Consider the following 19754-nt stretch of genomic DNA (forward strand, 5'->3'; position numbering starts at 1 on the left):
TGTTTTTTATTATCTGAAGATATCAGTGTCATATACCCTGTGTTACAATGTTATTTGTAAATCAGGGTATATGACACTGATATCTTCAGATATCTGACTTTTTGGTATGTCCGTGTATGTCCCTCCTCTCAGCTGCTTTAAACTTTTATATAATTAACAGTAAAACCAGTGTATTGAAAATGTTTAGGTTTAAAAATTTAAAGCAGTATTAAACCCAAAAGCTAACATTTATTAAATTGCAGCCTATCAATTCTTAGATGTGATGGCTGCATCAGTTTTCTTTTTTCAGCTTTCTTTCTTCTATTTTCATCTGATGATCCAGCCAACAACTCTGTTGTTTTTCAAAAGCATAGATACTCATAGATATAGATACTCTGTTAGTGTATCTATATCTGCTAACACACTCCCCTCCCCCTTTCCCTCAGACTGACAATGCTGCTATCAGCTGTGCCTCCTATGCTCATTCATTCACAATTGTGTCTCACTAATACAGGAAGTGTGTTACTGGCCAGATCACCATGTGAAAAAGACAAAGAAAAGAAAACTGATGCAGCCGCCGCGTCTAATAAGTGGGAAGCTGCAATATAATACATTTTTGGTTTTGGGTTGAATACCTCTTTAAAATGAAATCCAGGAAGAGAGCTTTTTAATATATCTGCTGTGTAAAAAAAAATAATTACCATTGTTGGTGCTTATGTCATGGCCAGAATAGGATAAGTACCTGTCATTGTTAACATTCATGGCAGAGTTCACACAATAGTCCACCTCCTGTCTTGTAGATATTTATCTTTCCTGCATCCCCTCACTGCTTCATTCTCCAGGCACATCCAGGGCCGTCTTAATAGCATGATGGGCCCCTGGGCAAAGTAATGCACTTGGGCCCCTACCAGCTTGCCCCAATATACACACTTACTTTCAAGAAATAAAGTATAAACAGTTGATAGAATTAAACATATATTCATTAGTACTTTCAATAAAATCGATTTTACAAAAGTAAAACATTCCATAAATCAAAGACTAGTCAACACAAAGGGCAAAGTACAGGGGGGAATGCAAAAGGACACAGTAAAGGGGGGTCAGGAGGGCAAAATACTGGGATCAGGAGAGCACAGTGTAGGTTCTAGGACGCTTCCCGGAACACGACCATATTGGGACAGTTTAGTAAAAAGCATGACTGTCCCAGCAAATCCGGGACAGTTGGCAAGTATGATGCAATGCAAGATTATTGTGGGGCCACCCCGTACCTGGGACCCCTGGGCAGTGCCCAGGAGTGCCCTTACATTAAGATGGCCCTGGTCACTTCCACTATGAAATACTAAAAAGAGGGAAGTATATGATCCTTAATCCAATGCATTGCTTTGAGGGTAAGGCATTGTCACATGAGACTGGTAGGATCTTTATACCAATGGCTCCAGAAGAGAGCACAGGGATGGTATGTTTCAGTAGCAGAGGACGTGGACTATCAGGAGGACTTGTTTTGCCTTGAATTTGCAAAGAGTCAGGTTATAGCTGAAGTTGAAAGCCCCTTTAAGATGGCCATTCCAATCAGGTCTGCCTGTCAGTTTTTCAGGAAGAACTAAACGGAAGAGTTATTCATCCCTATGGACAGGTAGGTGTAAACAGACTTGTGTCTGTTTACACCTGACTACCTCCGGATTCAATCAGGCACACAGAAAATATATGGGACGTTTACGTGGAATGGATTGAGGGTAGCCATGTGTAAATGGACAGCAGAGTCCGTTAAGGCCTGATTCACACCTATCAGAGGTAAATAGAAAACACCGCGCTAACCAGTAAAATGAATGAAAGCTGCTGCATACAGTTTGACAAAAACAACAAAATAGGCATATGGAAAAATGCAGCGCATGTACAAATGAATATAGGTCTTTAAAATGGTGAAACAGTCAAGAAATAACTAATTGACCACAGGTGCCTTGAAACACAAACGTCCATAAATGGATGTAAATGTCCAACCGCACAGGAGGTATAAGTACTCCAAGGGGTGGTGATGGTCTGATGGTTGTCAGAAAACACCTGGCATCATACAGCGACTTCCCAACCGAGAAACCGGGTCCCAATGGGTCATTCAGAGAAAGTGCAAAAAAGCCTCTTACCAGATCCTGTGGATTCCCATGTCAGCGACAGGGAATCGCATGCGCAGTTTGTCACAAATGACGTGGAATGGGAGCTCAGGAATCGCCAATCTCTTGGATTGTGGTCTGTATGGATCTCGGCCGGCAACCGGATGGGTCCTCACAACGAACCGTCCTCACACCGAACCGTCCCAGCGTGCATCAGAAGTTTCACAAACGGTCCCCCGAAAGGAGCAGTTGGAGGGACTGGATCTCATGCGGTAAATGTGGAAACAAAAAGAATGTGCCTCCACATGGTGCAGATAAAAAAGGGTGTTTTTATTGACAAAAACGACCATACACAAATAAAAGCGTGATCACGGTGGATAAAAACAAATGGGCAACAAAGAGAGTGGTGTATGTACCCGACGCGTTTCGACCTAGGGGTCTTCAACAGGGGCATAGACCACTCACTCCAAGTTGCCAAATATATATAATAAAATTATTTAGAGAAGGACCAATCACAAGGGCTGAAAAACCAGGAGATTGGATTGGGTGAATACAATCACATGACTTGCTTGAATGTCTAGACATAAAGATCATACACAAGTTCTATATAAATAAATGAATGACATTAAGGTGAAGCTCAGGAGACTGTATAAAGGTCTACAAGCAGAAAAATATATCACTCTATGATCTCTCTAACAAAAATAAAGCATTTAAAGGTTAAATGAAAACAGCACTCCTCTGCTGACAGTCCGGCAGAATGTACCCCCTGTCAGCCAGAGGAGCCAATCCTCAATAAGAAGACAAAAGGTGTTAAATAAAGCTGACCAATAGGCCGCTATGTATGAGCCGGCCTCTATCCCTGAACGCCCACATGACCAGTCTGTGTAGGAAATGATGTCACATCCGTGGGCGTGTCTGACGTCTCCCTCTCACATGACTCACTGGGCCAATCAGAGAGCAAACATCCCACTCAACTCTGCTGTACGTACAATCCGTACACCGCAGAGGGATGGGACTTAAATAAATACACCTAGCGTCCCGGCAATGCAATCCAGCAAGCAACGGGCGCTGAATGAGACAAAACAGCATCTCTATGGTGTCTGTGTAAAAAAATGTGTTATGCAGCAGACCGGGACCCGATGACCCGGAAGTGTGCATAGAACTCCTGTGAACCGGAAGTGTATTGGAAGTGGGGACACATATAGTGAAATATAATGTGTTGGGAAATGACTAACTGAGGTGGAATCGCATAAATGTGTAAAAAAATATACTGGAGTGGCATGTGTGAATGTCTCTTAAGGTCCATGTGTGTTAGGTGGGACTAAAATAAAAAAATTAAAAAATTAAAAATTGAAAAATTATGTGAACACAAAATCTCCAGAACGCACATTGTAAAATGTGTTAAAATGAATATATATGTGGAGGGAATGTGTGGATTTGTAAAGTGACCCAAATATCTGATAGTTATCCCTATGATCCCTTGACTGTAAAGAATCATCAGCATAGACCGAATGGGTCAATTTGGATTGGACCAATTTCAATTGGGTGAATAGATAACCCTCTAAGGTGCACCATATATAAACTGTGTACCAGCTTGTGAATATAGGTGAAAAAAAGGAGAGGGGGAGGGGGAAAAAGTGTTGAAATAATGAAAAAAAAAAAAAAATTAAAAAAATAATAATAAAAAAAAATATATATATATAAAAATATATTAATAAAGAGAGGGAGGGACATGCATAGAGATGTGGAAGGAATTTAGGATTGGTTGATAAAGGAGTTGAGGTCCCACTCCACGTTTAAACCTAACGGGAAATAGGACCTCAACTCCCATATCCAATAAGTCTCGAGGCGTGACACTCCTCGGTGGCGGGACTCTCCTCTCCAACGTGAGACAAATTTGTCGATCACCTGGAATAAAGTCCCGGTAGGGTCTTTATTATGGTGTTCCAGATAATGCGGGGTACTGTATGTTTGTCCTTGCCTTTCTTGATACCTGCCACATGTTCATTGACTCGTATAGAGAAAGTTCTGATGGTACGCCCAACATACTGTTTGTGGCAGGGGCAAGTAATGAGGTAGACAATGTATTGTGATGTACAAGTTGTGAAGTGTTTCATCTGGTAAGTGAGGGAGGTGACTGTGGATTGGAAAGTGGTACTTTTTTGTCTGCCTCGAATGTTGTGGAGGCAGACATTGCATCTACGGCAGGGGTAATAACCCTGACATTCCTGAAAAAATGAAACTCTTTTGGGGGGGTCTATTATATTCGGAGCAATCTGTCCTTGAATGGACCGTGCTCCCCTGAATACAACAGCCGCCCGTTCAGGAAGAACTGATCCCAGTAGATTATCATTTAAAAGTACCTTCCAGTGCTTTTTGAATATAGCTTTTACTTGTTTGGACTGAATGGAGTGAGTGGTAAAGAAAGCCCATTTGTGCATAGGTTCAGCTGTGGATTTGGGGCGTTCTATCAAAGTGGATTCTCTATCAGTGGATAGTGCCCTATTGAGTTCCTCGTCTAGATGTCTGGGATCATAACCTTTTTCAATAAATCGATCTCTCAGAACTAGCGATTGTGACTGGAAATCAATAGCATTGGTACAGTTGCGTCGTAGTCTCAAAAATTGGCTACGGGGAACAGACTTGAGCCACTGCTCCTGATGGCAACTGTCAATGGGAATGAATCCGTTCCGGTCGGTGGCCTTGAAATACATGCGGAACTCCAAATGTTTGTCCACCACAAATATTTCAAGGTCCAAAAAATGTACACTGGTAGAGCTGGCCTCATAGCTCAAAGATATTCCTCTATCATTAGAATTGAGACTAGTCATGAAACTGTCAAGTGATGTACGGTCACCATCCCATAGGAAGAGGATGTCGTCTATGTACCTGGCACAGAGGATCAACTCGGATCTCTGGGCCGCATAGACGACATCCTCCTCCCACTGGGCCATGAAGAGGTTGGCGAGGCTGGGGGCAAACTTGGCCCCCATAGCCACGCCCCTCTTCTGTAAAAAAAATTGATTCTGGAACCAAAAATAATTGTGTTCCGTTGCAAATATGAGTAATTGCATAATAAAATGCATAATAAAATTACGCTGAAGGGAAGGGAGCTTGTTGTCTCTAGATAGGTGTTTCTCCACCGCCTCAAAGCCCAAGTGATGTGGGATGCACGTATAAAGTGCCGCCACATCTGCTGTGACTAAAAGCATCCCTTCTGAAACTGAAACAGGTTCCAGTAATCTAATGGTGTCTCTAGTGTCCTTAAGATAGGACTGCGTGGAACGAACCAACGGCTGTAAATAAAAATCTACGTATTTACCAATACGGGCTGTGACTGAGTCAATCCCGCTTGACCACAGGTGCCTTGAAACACAAACGTGAAAAGGTGTTTTCTGACAACCATCAGACCATCACCACCCCTTGGAGTACTTATACCTCCTGTGCAGTTGGACATTTACATCCATTTATGGACGTTTGTGTTTCAAGGCACCTGTGGTCAATTAGTTATTTCTTGACTGTTTCACCATTTTAAAGACCTATATTCATTTGTACATGCGCTGCATTTTTCCATATGCCTATTTTGTTGTTTTTGTCAAACTGTATGCAGCAGCTTTCATTCATTTTACTGGTTAGCGCGGTGTTTTCTATTTACCTCTGACATTGTTTTTGACTTTTTCACACACCTGCAGCTTTCCCCCAATTTTCTATTGAGTTTTCACGCTCTCCTTCCTTATGGATGTGTTTGAATATAGGACTGCCAGGTTCCTCAATACTGAAGGTGTCTTTACCAACACTAATCCCAACTCTGAGATGAGTGGTATCTTTATCAGATTAAAAAATCTGATGATTAGCGAGCTACATCTCCAGTGGGACACAGCGTTCCTGGAACAGTATATCAAGGAACAGATGGTCCCCCGTGGCCTTAGATGGGACATTCATCCTCAACAGGACGAATTGGACCTTGAATCATGGTACAAGTATTTCAACGAGGTCGGTATTAAGTTATTGGGCTACCTTGTTGAAAAGAAGAGGATCAGGTTGTCCCTTATAGATACAGAAATGAAAGATTTGAGGGACAAACTGATTCCTTTCAAAACTTCCGCTGAATACATTGCACTTTCCAATAATTTAAGAAACGTTTTAGAAAAAGAAGAGAAGGACCAACGAAATAAAAAACAAAAAAAATACAATAGGGATTATACAGACTATACCACACATTCAGTTTTCAATTGGCAGAAGAAGCTCAACCCTTCTTCTTCCTCTGGTAACGGGGAACCTACCAATATGGAAACTTCTACAGTCACTATGACCCATACCGATAGAACGTTGGTATACCAACCAACATTCCAACCAACTACCAAAAAGGTCACGGTTAAGAAGCAGGGCCCTGAACAGGGTCCTTACCGACCACCTCGAGGTCCCCCTCCATTCCGGGGACCAAGGGGGAAAGACCCGGGGTGGAGAGGTCCACCCAGGGGACGCCCCACTGATCCACAACAGAGGAACAACACCAGGGGTCCTCTCCCACACTATGGTCCCCCTCAGGGCCACCACGGACCACAACATCCAAATCAGGAATATGGGTACCATACCCCTGTTCGGGTGACTAACCGTTTCACTCCCCTCAGAGAAAATACTCCTTATGAAACACATGGAGATACCTATGGCTATTCTGAGAGGGAGGAGGATTACTACCACAGATCTCCTTACAACTATAATCAAAATCAACCTGGCCCTAGTTACTCTTTGGATTTTCAGAGAACCATGGAGGGACATCTGGGATATACAGAAAGAAAAGAGGGTCCAGAGGGGGGAGGAGGGCACAATCCCAAAAGAAAAAGAACATAAAAGGAAAAGGTATCTTTAATTTGAGTTCGGCCACTCTGACGGAGGCAGAGAAATCTGTCCTTGACAGAGGACTCAAATTTGTTCCGCCCAAACCCCTTAACAAATTTTCCACCTTTATTGACGTCCTCAAGTTCACACGTAAATTGAGCATACAAAGACACTTTCTGACTAAACCCCCTATGGGATTTAACAATAAGGGGATTTCATCCACTACAATCCCCCCGGCTCCAGCCAATACACATACAGGTTCTGAACCCGTAGATTCTAGCTTGTCTGATGTACAAGTTACACATTCAGGATTATCCAATCCATCTACATTTAACCCCCCAGGCTCTCTGGCTCCCTCCATACAGGTTTTTAAACAAACAGAAAAAACGTGTCTATATTCAATCAGACATAAAAAACGGCCTCAGATCTCTTTGTGAGAAAAAGAACCTGATAATCCGCCCAGCGGATAAGGGGGGCGGGATTGTAGTTCTTGATAAGGTCGATTACCTTAAAGAGATGTATAGAATCCTTAACGATTCAAACACTTACAGCCCTATTCCCACGGACCCCACTACACCTTTCAAAAAGGCTCTGGTCAAACTTATTGAGGAAGGTTATGCGCTAGGGATTTTAAACAAAAAGGAAAAAAGTTTTCTAGTCCCACAAGTCCCACGCATTCCAGCTATCTATTATCTTCCTAAAGTCCATAAGGACTCAGTCAATCCCCCTGGCAGACCTATTGTCAGCGGGATTGACTCAGTCACAGCCCGTATTGGTAAATACGTAGATTTTTATTTACAGCCGTTGGTTCGTTCCACGCAGTCCTATCTTAAGGACACTAGAGACACCATTAGATTACTGGAACCTGTTTCAGTTTCAGAAGGGATGCTTTTAGTCACAGCAGATGTGGCGGCACTTTATACGTGCATCCCACATCACTTGGGCTTTGAGGCGGTGGAGAAACACCTATCTAGAGACAACAAGCTCCCTTCCCTTCAGCGTAATTTTATTATGCAATTACTCATATTTGCAACGGAACACAATTATTTTTGGTTCCAGAATCAATTTTTTTTACAGAAGAGGGGCGTGGCTATGGGGGCCAAGTTTGCCCCCAGCCTCGCCAACCTCTTCATGGCCCAGTGGGAGGAGGATGTCGTCTATGCGGCCCAGAGATCCGAGTTGATCCTCTGGGCCAGGTACATAGACGACATCCTCTTCCTATGGGATGGTGACCGTACATCACTTGACAGTTTCATGACTAGTCTCAATTCTAATGATAGAGGAATATCTTTGAGCTATGAGGCCAGCTCTACCAGTGTACATTTTTTGGACCTTGAAATATTTGTGGTGGACAAACATTTGGAGTTCCGCACGTATTTCAAGGCCACCGACCGGAACGGATTCATTCCCATTGACAGTTGCCATCAGGAGCAGTGGCTCAAGTCTGTTCCCCGTAGCCAATTTTTGAGACTACGACGCAACTGTACCAATGCTATTGATTTCCAGTCACAATCGCTAGTTCTGAGAGATCGATTTATTGAAAAAGGTTATGATCCCAGACATCTAGACGAGGAACTCAATAGGGCACTATCCACTGATAGAGAATCCACTTTGATAGAACGCCCCAAATCCACAGCTGAACCTATGCACAAATGGGCTTTCTTTACCACTCACTCCATTCAGTCCAAACAAGTAAAAGCTATATTCAAAAAGCACTGGAAGGTACTTTTAAATGATAATCTACTGGGGTCAGTTCTTCCTGAACGGGCGGCTGTTGTATTCAGGGGAGCACGGTCCATTCAAGGACAGATTGCTCCGAATATAATAGACCCCCCCAAAAGAGTTTCATTTTTTCAGGAATGTCAGGGTTATTACCCCTGCCGTAGATGCAATGTCTGCCTCCACAACATTCGAGGCAGACAAAAAAGTACCACTTTCCAATCCACAGTCACCTCCCTCACTTACCAGATGAAACACTTCACAACTTGTACATCACAATACATTGTCTACCTCATTACTTGCCCCTGCCACAAACAGTATGTTGGGCGTACCATCAGAACTTTCTCTATACGAGTCAATGAACATGTGGCAGGTATCAAGAAAGGCAAGGACAAACATACAGTACCCCAGCATTATCTGGAACACCATAATAAAGACCCTACCGGGACTTTATTCCAGGTGATCGACAAATTTGTCCCACATTGGAGAGGAGAGTCCCGCCTCTGAGGAGTGTCACGCCTCGAGACTTATTGGATATGGGAGTTGAGGTCCTATTTCCCGTTAGGTTTAAACGTGGAGTGGGACCTCAACTCCTTTATCAACCAATCCTAAATTCCTTCCACATCTCTATGCATGTCCCTCCCTCTCTTTATTAATATATTTTTATATATATTTTTTTTTTTTTTTAATTTTTTTTTTAATTTTTTTTTTTTTTTCATTATTTTTTTAATTTTTTTTTTTTTTTTTTCATTATTTCAACACTTTTTCCCCCTCCCCCTCTCCTTTTTTTCACCTATATTCACAAGCTGGTACACAGTTTATATATGGTGCACCTTAGAGGGTTATCTATTCACGCAATTGAAATTGGTCCAATCCAAATTGACCCATTCGGTCTATGCTGATGATTCTTTACAGTCAAGGGATCATAGGGATAACTATCAGATATTTGGGTCACTTTACAAATCCACACATTCCCTCCACATATATATTCATTTTAACACATTTTACAATGTGCGTTCTGGAGATTTTGTGTTCACATAATTTTTCAATTTTTAATTTTTTATTTTAGTCCCACCTAACACACATGGACCTTAAGAGACATTCACACATGCCACTCCAGTATATTTTTTTACACATTTATGCGATTCCACCTCAGTTAGTCATTTCCCAACACATTATATTTCACTATATGTGTCCCCACTTCCAATACACTTCCGGTTCACAGGAGTTCTATGCACACTTCCGGGTCATCGGGTCCCGGTCTGCTGCATAACACATTTTTTTACACAGACACCATAGAGATGCTGTTTTGTCTCATTCAGCACCCGTTGCTTGCTGGATTGCATTGCCGGGACGCTAGGTGTATTTATTTAAGTCCCATCCCTCTGCGGTGTACGGATTGTATGTACAGCAGAGTTGAGTGGGATGTTTGCTCTCTGATTGGCCCAGTGAGTCATGTGAGAGGGAGACGTCAGACACGCCCACGGACGTGACATCATTTCCTACACAGACTGGTCATGTGGGCGTTCAGGGATAGAGGCCGGCTCATACATAGCGGCCTATTGGTCAGCTTTATTTAACACCTTTTGTCTTCTTATTGAGGATTGGCTCCTCTGGCTGACAGGAGGTACATTCTGCCGGACTGTCAGCAGAGGAGTGCTGTTTTCATTTAATCTTTAAATGCTTTATTTTTGTTAGAGAGATCATAGAGTGATATATTTTTCTGCTTGTAGACCTTTATACAGTCTCCTGAGCTTCACCTTAATGTCATTCATTTATTTATATAGAAATTGTGTATGATCTTTATGTCTAGACATTCAAGCAAGTCATGTGATTGTATTCACCCAATCCAATCTCCTGGTTTTTCAGCCCTTGTGATTGGTCCTTCTCTAAATAATTTTATTATATATATTTGGCAACTTGGAGTGAGTGGTCTATGCCCCTGTTGAAGACCCCTAGGTCGAAACGCGTCGGGTACATACACCACTCTCTTTGTTGCCCATTTGTTTTTATCCACCGTGATCACGCTTTTATTTGTGTATGGTCGTTTTTGTCAATAAAAACACCCTTTTTTATCTGCACCATGTGGAGGCACATTCTTTTTGTTTCCACATTTACCGCATGAGATCCAGTCCCTCCAACTGCTCCTTTCGGGGGACCGTTTGTGAAACTTCTGATGCACGCTGGGACGGTTCGGTGTGAGGACGGTTCGTTGTGAGGACCCATCCGGTTGCCGGCCGAGATCCATACAGACCACAATCCAAGAGATTGGCGATTCCTGAGCTCCCATTCCACGTCATTTGTGACAAACTGCGTATGCGATTCCCTGTCGCTGACATGGGAATCCACAGGATCTGGTAAGAGGCTTTTTTGCACTTTCTCTGAATGACCCATTGGGACCCGGTTTCTCGGTTGGGAAGTCGCTGTATGATGCCAGGTGTTTTCTGACAACCATCAGACCATCACCACCCCTTGGAGTACTTATACCTCCTGTGCGGTTGGACATTTACATCCATTTATGGACGTTTGTGTTTCAAGGCACCTGTGGTCAATTAGTTATTTCTTGACTGTTTCACCATTTTAAAGACCTATATTCATTTGTACATGCGCTGCATTTTTCCATATGCCTGATTCACACCTATGCAGGTTGCAGTTTTCATTTTGCTGGTGAATTTTGCATTTTTCAGTACATGCTTTTCACCCATTGAAGTCCATTGAAGTCTATGGCCCTTTCCATAAGATGCACAGATATGAACTACATCCATAGGAAACCATGTTAGATGGACTGTAGTGTTTTTCTGCAAAACAGAAAACACGCTAAAAAATGCATAGGTGTGAACCAGGCCTTAGCCTCCGATCCCACCAAATCTGACTTTGAAATTGTGCGACTTCACTTGAAATCTCAAGATTTCAAAGCCACATGTCAGTGCGACTTTAGGTACGACTTGGCAGACATCATGCACAGATGTCTATGCATGTCACACCTGAAATTGCTAAAAACAGTGCAGGAATTTCTTTTTCAAATCCGTGTGGCACGGATGGGTAGTCAGCATCACACCGATTTGAACAGATCCATTGCCGACAATAGAGTGCGACTTGTCTTGCGATTTGGACCTGTCAAATTGCATGACAAGTCACACTAGTGTGACGGTGTGCTTACTCCCAGCCTCCCAGCAGATTGGGCTGTGTGTCCGTGTCCACTCTACTGAGAGGACACAGATGAGTCATCCTCATGTTCTGCTCTAATCATCAAGTGATCAGCTCACAGATCCCCTGCTGATCTCAACAGAATCCCCCTTGTGTGAAAGGGGCCTCAGTATGGCAATTTTTACATAGTTACATTGGTTCAGCTTGAACCAGTGTAATGCCCCATACACACGGTTGGATTTTCCGACGGAAAATGTGTGATAGGACCTTGTTGTCGGAAATTCCGACCGTGTGTAGGCTCCATCACACATTTTCCATCGGATTTTCCGACACACAAAGTTTGAGAGCAGGATATAAAATTTTCCGACAACAAAATCCGTTGTCGGAAATTCCGATTGTGTGTACACAAATCAGACGGACAAAGTGCCACGCATGCTCATAATAAATAAAGAGATGAAAGCTTTTGGCTACTGCCGCGTTTATAGTCCCGACGTACGTGTTTTACGTCACCGCGTTTAGAATGATCGGATTTTCCGACAACTTTGTGTGACCGTGTGTATGCAAGACAAGTTTGAGCCAACATCCGTCGGAAAAAATCCTAGGATTTTGTTGTCGGAATGTCCGAACAAAGTCCGATCGTGTGTACGGGGCATTAGTATGTATGTGCCATAGCTGTTAAATTCCCGTGGGAGCTGGAAGTCACTGTAGTAGCAACCACTACTACAGTGATCTCCAATAGCTTCTGGGTCCCATGCGAAGAGGGTGTTCTGGCGCACTGTGAACACAAGAGGTCAATTGCTCAGTACAGGCACCATTTTGCATTTTCACCAAAAATTCAAAGCCTTCTGAGTGGACAATGTGGAAGGGTGGGGTGGTGACGTCACAATTTTCATCTCGTCCAATCAGGAGACGATTTGCATTAATTGAGAAGATGCAAAGTGTTCTCTGAATGGCTGACCCCCTGTGTTCACAATGCAGCGGGGTAGCCACTTGCCACAGGATCTGGAAGCTAGTAGCGATCACTGTAATAGTGGTGCCTACTATAGTAATTTCCAGCTTCCACAGGAATCCCACAGGCATGGTATATACACATTTATATTGTTCCGAGCTGGACTAATGTAACTATGCAAAAATTGACATCACTAAACTTCAGCTTTATGTTCAAAACAGATATAAAAGCAAATAAATGCAGCTCTGTATTCATCAATACATCTTTTAATGTATTTTTAAAGCAGAATAAGAATGTGAATTTGACCTAGTATCAGCTGCTTGTAGTCCTTAGGCTGAGATATGGGCTCGAGAAGCAGCACAAGGAGCCAATCAGTTCATGTGCTGACAAAAAGCATGCCGATAAGAAGAAAAACCAACATGACAGAGAGATGAATTCATCACTGTGCTGCTTCTCCTTTCACTGTCCAGTCACAGGTTGGAGTGAACCCAGGGTAACCTGAGCTCAGCCTAGGTTCACACTAATGCGGTGTGGGAAACCCTGTGATCCATGTGCATTTACCACACCGCATTTAAATCGCACTGCCCTTGCGATCTGCTGTGAGTTTCAGTGCAATCTTAACAACACCCCAAGCGCAGTGCATTTGCCCACATGGGATTACATGGTACAAAACAAATAAGTACTCTAGTTGCAGTGTGGTTACAAATTTGCTGCTGCGTGACTTTGGTGCAATACAGTGCAATTTCAAAATGAATGAGCTCAAGTCACAATGCCCTGAATCGCATGTGAAGTTAATAGGAATGCGGTGCGGTTCCTGTGCAATTCACAGATGGTTCATAATGTGAACTGAGGCTCAGAGAAAGTGGTTTGAATAATGCTGACCATTAAAAATATAATACCAATAACAATACAACCTATTATCATAAAAAATGTCACTAATGGTAAACTCAGATATAGATTAGCATCGCTCTGATGTGTATTTTACTAATAGTGAGGACTGCTGAGAAATCTGTGCATGTATATATTCACCTTTTCTGTCTATGGAGAAAAATGAAGTGGTTGCTAAACTGGCACAGAGCACCTCATTTTAATGTCTAAGGACTCTAAAGTGCCAGTTATTACATGGATGGCCTGACGGTTGCAAGTGATGCTAAGTGATTAAATGTAATACCTCTAACACCTGACCTCCTAAATTAGCCTCATGCCGAACGCATAAGGCACATTTGTGGCAGCAAGAAAGGTGGACTTTAATGCCCCTTAGGTATACATTGACAGCAACATGAGGTTGTGTTTTGACAGAGTGCTCACAGCACACTGACTGAGCTATCACTGACAGCTCTTGGTCACAGCTTCTCATTGGGACCCAGTGGGATCGGCTTCCGAACACGTGACCACTGTGAGAGCCAATCATATCCGTCACACAATATAGAAGCCAGGCCACCTCCTGGGCACTAAATTCAAATTAAAGGTCTGCAAGAAACCTGGAGCCTGTGATTGCTGACCACCTTTTGAAAATGCTACTTGCCTGGCTGCTTCTCTCTTCAGTACTTTCTGAAACAATGTTGCAGAATGGGCAAGCCACACGAAAAGTCAAAACTCCTGATCTGCAAACCTTTTTTTCTAGATGCTGGCAAGGTACTAACACTGGATCAAAACAAGGGCCAAAAAGCTATATTTTCCATTGCTTCTCAGTACAAGTAACCTATAATACATTTCAATGAGTTTCTGTAGCATTTATGTGATGACCATTCCAGATTTTAAGTACATATGTGTCCAAGGCAACATGAGGTTGTCTGCTGGGAGCACACTCACTGAGCATTCCCAGTACACTGACCAAGCCCTCAGTCACAACATGTATTCGGTAACTAGCAGGACTGGCTCTGATCATTTTACCACTGTGAGAGCCAATCACAGCGGTCATGGATTATATAGAAGCTGTGCCACCTCCTGAGCATTCAAGCCCACTTACAGAGCCACCAGAAGGCGGTGTTAAGGGGTTAAGCTAGTACTAGCACAGTGGCTACGTGGGTAGCATTTCCACCTAGGAGCACTAGGGGCATCAGCTCAAATCCCAACCATGGCACTACCTGCCTGGAGTTTGCATGTCCCTCCCACACTCCAAAAGAGTGTGGCATGTTAATTGGCCCTAGTATGGCTGTGAATATCAGTTAGGGGACTTAAAGAGAAACTGCAGTCTGCTCACATGATTTGTAATAAAAAACATCTTTGCCATTCTGAAGCTTCCCTCCAACCACTTTGCATATTATTTTATATATTTGTACTTGCCAAATACGCTGCAGAAATCTCCCTCCACTCAGTCTGGCTGCATCCATTCTAACTGTGGGCAGATGAAGCTCCTGCCTGTTCACTTCCTGGATTTACACAGACAAACAGAGGCACACCTCCAGCTCTGCAGCTCTCATTGGCCCTCTTATGAATCACCCGCCTCCCTTCCTGGTAAACTCTCATGAGACTGAGAGAGAGAGCTGTGCATGATGTCATAAGCCTAGGCTAATGACCAGACAAGAAACAGGAAGTGGGCTGTATAAGGTATTTACTGGCAGAAAAAAAAAACTGTTTTACTAACCAAAGTTAAAACAACAAGGGCAAAAGATTTATTAGATGGAAAAATGAAAAAAATTTCTGAAGCTCCACTTTAAGCCTGGTACACATTGATGGGTTTTTATCATTCCAACCCAGCAGGCTGAATGAAATAAAAACAAAAAATGGAGGTGCTTGGGAAGAGCGTACAGCAATCTCCCCACTAAGCTATTATGTCCCGCCCCCCCTGCCAGAACACACTGGTCCACCTTTGCAGCCACTGGCTGATTGAATGCCAAGTGGCTGTTTTTTTTCACCTGCATGCCCGTTGACAGTAGGCAGATGTTCAACTGGCTTCTGTTGGACAGGCTGCTGCACATATGGGCTGATTGTCAGTCGGTTTCTGTTGAAACTGTGACCAATGTGAATGTAATATGTTAAAAGGCTGGCCATTGGCTAGCCTGTACTTGTAGGAGGATTCGGGGCTTTATAATCCCCCCTCCTCCCCTGCTTACTCGTCGGCTAACGTTTCTGGGTTCCCTCCCACCCGTTCCCCATTTATTTGCCATTTTCAGTCTTTGTTATATTGCAGCCATTTGCTAAAATCATTTAAGTTCATTTTTTTCCTCATTAATGTACACACAGCACCCCAAATTGACAGAAAAACACAGAATTGTTAACATTTTTGCAGATTTATTAAAAAAGAAAAAACTGAAATATCACATGGTCCTAAGTATTCAGACCCTTTGCTGTGACACTCATATATTTAACTCAGGTGCTGTCCACTTCTTCTGATCATCCTTGAGATGGTTCTACGCCATCATTTGAGTCCAGCTGTGTTTGATTATACTGATTGGACTTGATTAGGAAAGCCACACACCTGTCTATATAAGACCTTACAGCTCACAGTGCATGTCAGAGCAAATGAGAATCATGAGGTCAAAGGAACTGCCTGAAGAGCTCAGAGACAGAATTGTGGCAAGGCACAGATCTGGCCAAGGTTACAAAAAAATTTCTGCTGACTTAAGGTTCCTAAGAGCACAGTAGCCTCCATAATCCTTAAATGGAAGACGTTTGGGACGACCAGAACCCTTCCTAGAACTGGCCATCCTGCCAAACTGAGCTATCGGAGGAGAAGAGCTTTGGTGAGAGAGGTAAAGAAGAACCCAAAGATCACTGTGGCTGAGCTCCAGAGATGCAGTCGGGAGATGGGAGAAAGTTGTAGAAAGTCAACCATCACTGCAGCCCTCCACCAGTCGGGGCTTTATCGCAGAGTGGCCCGACAGAAGCCTCTCCTCAGTGCAAGACACATGAAAGCCCGCATGTAGTTTGCTAAAAAACACCTGAAGGACTCCAAGATGGTGAGAAATAAGATTCTTTGGTCTGATGAGACCAAGATAGAAATTGTTGGCCTTATTTCTAAGCGGTATGTGTGGAGAAAACCAGGCACTGCACATCACCTGTCCAATACAGTCCCAACAGTGAAGCATGGTGGTGGCAGCATCATACTGTGGGGGTGTATTTCAGCTGCAGGCGCAGGATGACTGGTTGCAATCGAGGGGAAGATGAATGCGGCCAAGTACAGGGATATCCTGGACGAAAACCTTCTCCAGAGTGCTCAGGACCTCAGACTGGGCCGAAGGTTTACCTTCCAACAAGACAATGACCCTAAGCACATAGTTAAATAATGAAGGAGTGGCTTCACAACAACTCCGTGACTGTTCTTTAATGGTCTAGCCAGAGCCCTGACTTAAACTCAATTGAACATCTCTGGAGAGACCTAAAAATGGCTGCCCACCAACATTTACCATCCAACCTGACAGAACTGGAGAGTATCTGCAAGGAGGAATGGCAGAGAATCCCCAAATCCAGGTGTGAAAAACTTGTTGCATCTTTCCCAAAAAGACTCATGTCTGTATTAGATCAAAAGGGTGCTTCTACTAAATACTGAGCAAAGGGTCTGAATACTTAGGACCATGTGATATTTCAGTTTTTCTTTTTTAATAAATCTGCAAAAATGTCAACAATTCTGTGTTTTCTGTCAATACGGGGTGCTGTGTGTACATTAATGAGGAAAAAGAAGAACTTAAATGATTTTAGCAAATGGCTGCAATATAACAAAGAGTGAAAAATTTAAGGGGGTCTGAATACTCTCCGTCCCCACTGTATATATATATATATATATATATATATATATATATATATATATATATATATATACAGTATCTCACAAAAGTGAGTACATCCCATTTACATTGTTATAAATATTTTATTCTATCTTTTCATGTGACAACACTGACGAAATGACACTACAATGTAAAGTAGTGAGTGTACAGCTTGTATAACAGTGTAAATTTGCTGTCCCCTCAAAATAGCTCAACACACAGCCATTAATGTCTAAACTGCTGGCAACAAAAGTGAGTACACCCCTAAGTGAAAATGTCCAAATTATGTGCAAAGTGTCAATATTTTGTGTGGCCACCATTATTTTCCAGCACTGCCTTAACCCTCTTGGGCATGGCATTCACCAGAGCTTCACAGGTTGCCACTGGAGTCCTCTTCCACTCCTCCATGATGACATCACGGAGATGGTGGATGTTAGAGACCTTGCGCTCCTCCACCTTTCATTTGAGGATGCCCCACAGATACTCAATAGGGTTTAGGTCTGGAGACACGCTTGGCAAGTCCATCACCTTTACCCTCAGCTTCTTTAGCAAGGCAATGGTCATCGAGGTGGTGTGTTTAGGGTCATTATCATTTTGGAATACTGCCCTGCGGCCCAGTCTCCGAAGGGAGGGGATAATGATCTGCTTCAGTATGTCACAGTACAGGTTGGCATTCATGGTTCCCTCAATGAACTGTAGCTCCCCAGTGCCAGCAGCACTCATGCAGCCCCAGACAATGACACTCCCACCACCATGATTGACTGTAGGCAAGACACACTTGTCTTTGTACTCCTCATCTGGTTGCCGCCACACACGCTTGACACCATCTGAACCAAATATGTTTATCTTGGTCTCATCAGATCACTGGATATGGTTCCAGTAATCCATGTCCTTTAGTCTGCTTGTCTTCAGCAAAGTGTTCTCGGGCTTTCTTGTACATCATCTTTAGAAGAGTTTTCCTTCTGGGATGATGGCCATGCAGTGTGCGGCGTATGTTCTGAGCACTGAAAGGCTGACCCCCCACCCCTTAAACCTCTGCAGCAATGCTGGCAGCACTCATACATCTATTTTCCAAAGACAACCTCTGGATATGACGCTGACCACGTGCACTCAACTTCTTTGGTTTACCATGGTGAGGCCTGTTCTGAGTGGAACCTGTCCTGTTAAACCACTGTATGGTCTTGGCCACCGTGCTGCAGCTCAGTTTCAGGGTCTTGGCCCATCTTCAATTTGGCAATTCTTTTTTTCAGATTCTTTAGAGAGTTCTTTGCCATGAGGTGCCATGTTGAACTCCCAGTAACCAGTATGGGAGAGTGAGAGAGATAACACCAAATTTAACACACCTGCTCCCCATTCACACCTGAGACCTTGTAACACTAACGAGTCACATGACACCGGGGAGGGAAAATGGATAATTGGGACATTTTCGCTTAGGGGTGTACTCACTTTTGTTGCCAGCAGTTTAGACATTAATGACTGTGTGCTGAGTTATTTTGAGGGGACAGCAAATTTTCGTGTTGTCACATGAAAAGATAGAATAAAATATTTACAAAAATGTGAGGGATGTACTCACTTTTGTGAGATACATACATATATATATATATATATATATATACATATATATATATATATATATATATATATATATATATATATATATATATATATATATATATATACATATATATATATACATATATATATATATATATATATATATCACTGTGTAAATTGATGGTACCTTAAATTAATAAATGAATCGTGATAGAGATCTGAATGAAGCCTGTCATTGCAGACCACCCTACCAGTTGTTCTTCTGTTTTTTTTTTTTTATTTATTGTGCCAGAACAAGCATGCAACAAGCTTCAAAACTCCTAATCTGCAAACTTTTTCTGTTGTCTGGTAAAGTACTAAGAACACTGCATCAAAACAAGGGCCAAAAAAAACCTACATTTTACAGTACAAGTAGCCTATAAAAAATTCCACTGAGATTCTATAGTTACCATGCCAGATTATAAATATATAGGGCATCGGCAGAGCATTTTACCAAATAAAAGTGTTTAATATCCTGATAAAAAATAGTATGAAATATCTATGATAGTAGCAAATCATTTTTAAAAAAGTGAACCAGTACTTAAACTACATTTGGTGTAGTTTCATAGATTGTAATGACCCCTGGACATGAAGGGGTTAAGAGTTAAATATCTGTTCTCATTATATGTTTACTGATTATGCATACAGTTAACCAATGACAGAGAAATATGGGACTTTCTGAATAGAAAAAAAAACCTTATTTTTTTTTTTGTTCACTTT

At 42.5% G+C, this 19754-nt stretch overlaps 1 protein-coding gene across 1 annotated transcript in view; it reads right to left on the reverse strand.

Annotated features, from left to right (window-relative positions):
* The window catches only part of GABRA5 (gamma-aminobutyric acid type A receptor subunit alpha5), a 412886-nt gene that overhangs the window by 93012 nt on the left and 300120 nt on the right, over positions 1-19754 (reverse strand). The gene's annotated exons all lie outside the window — the stretch shown is intronic.

The sequence above is a fragment of the Aquarana catesbeiana genome, linkage group LG02 (genome assembly GCF_042186555.1).
Source record: "Aquarana catesbeiana isolate 2022-GZ linkage group LG02, ASM4218655v1, whole genome shotgun sequence".
Taxonomy (NCBI): domain Eukaryota; kingdom Metazoa; phylum Chordata; class Amphibia; order Anura; family Ranidae; genus Aquarana; species Aquarana catesbeiana.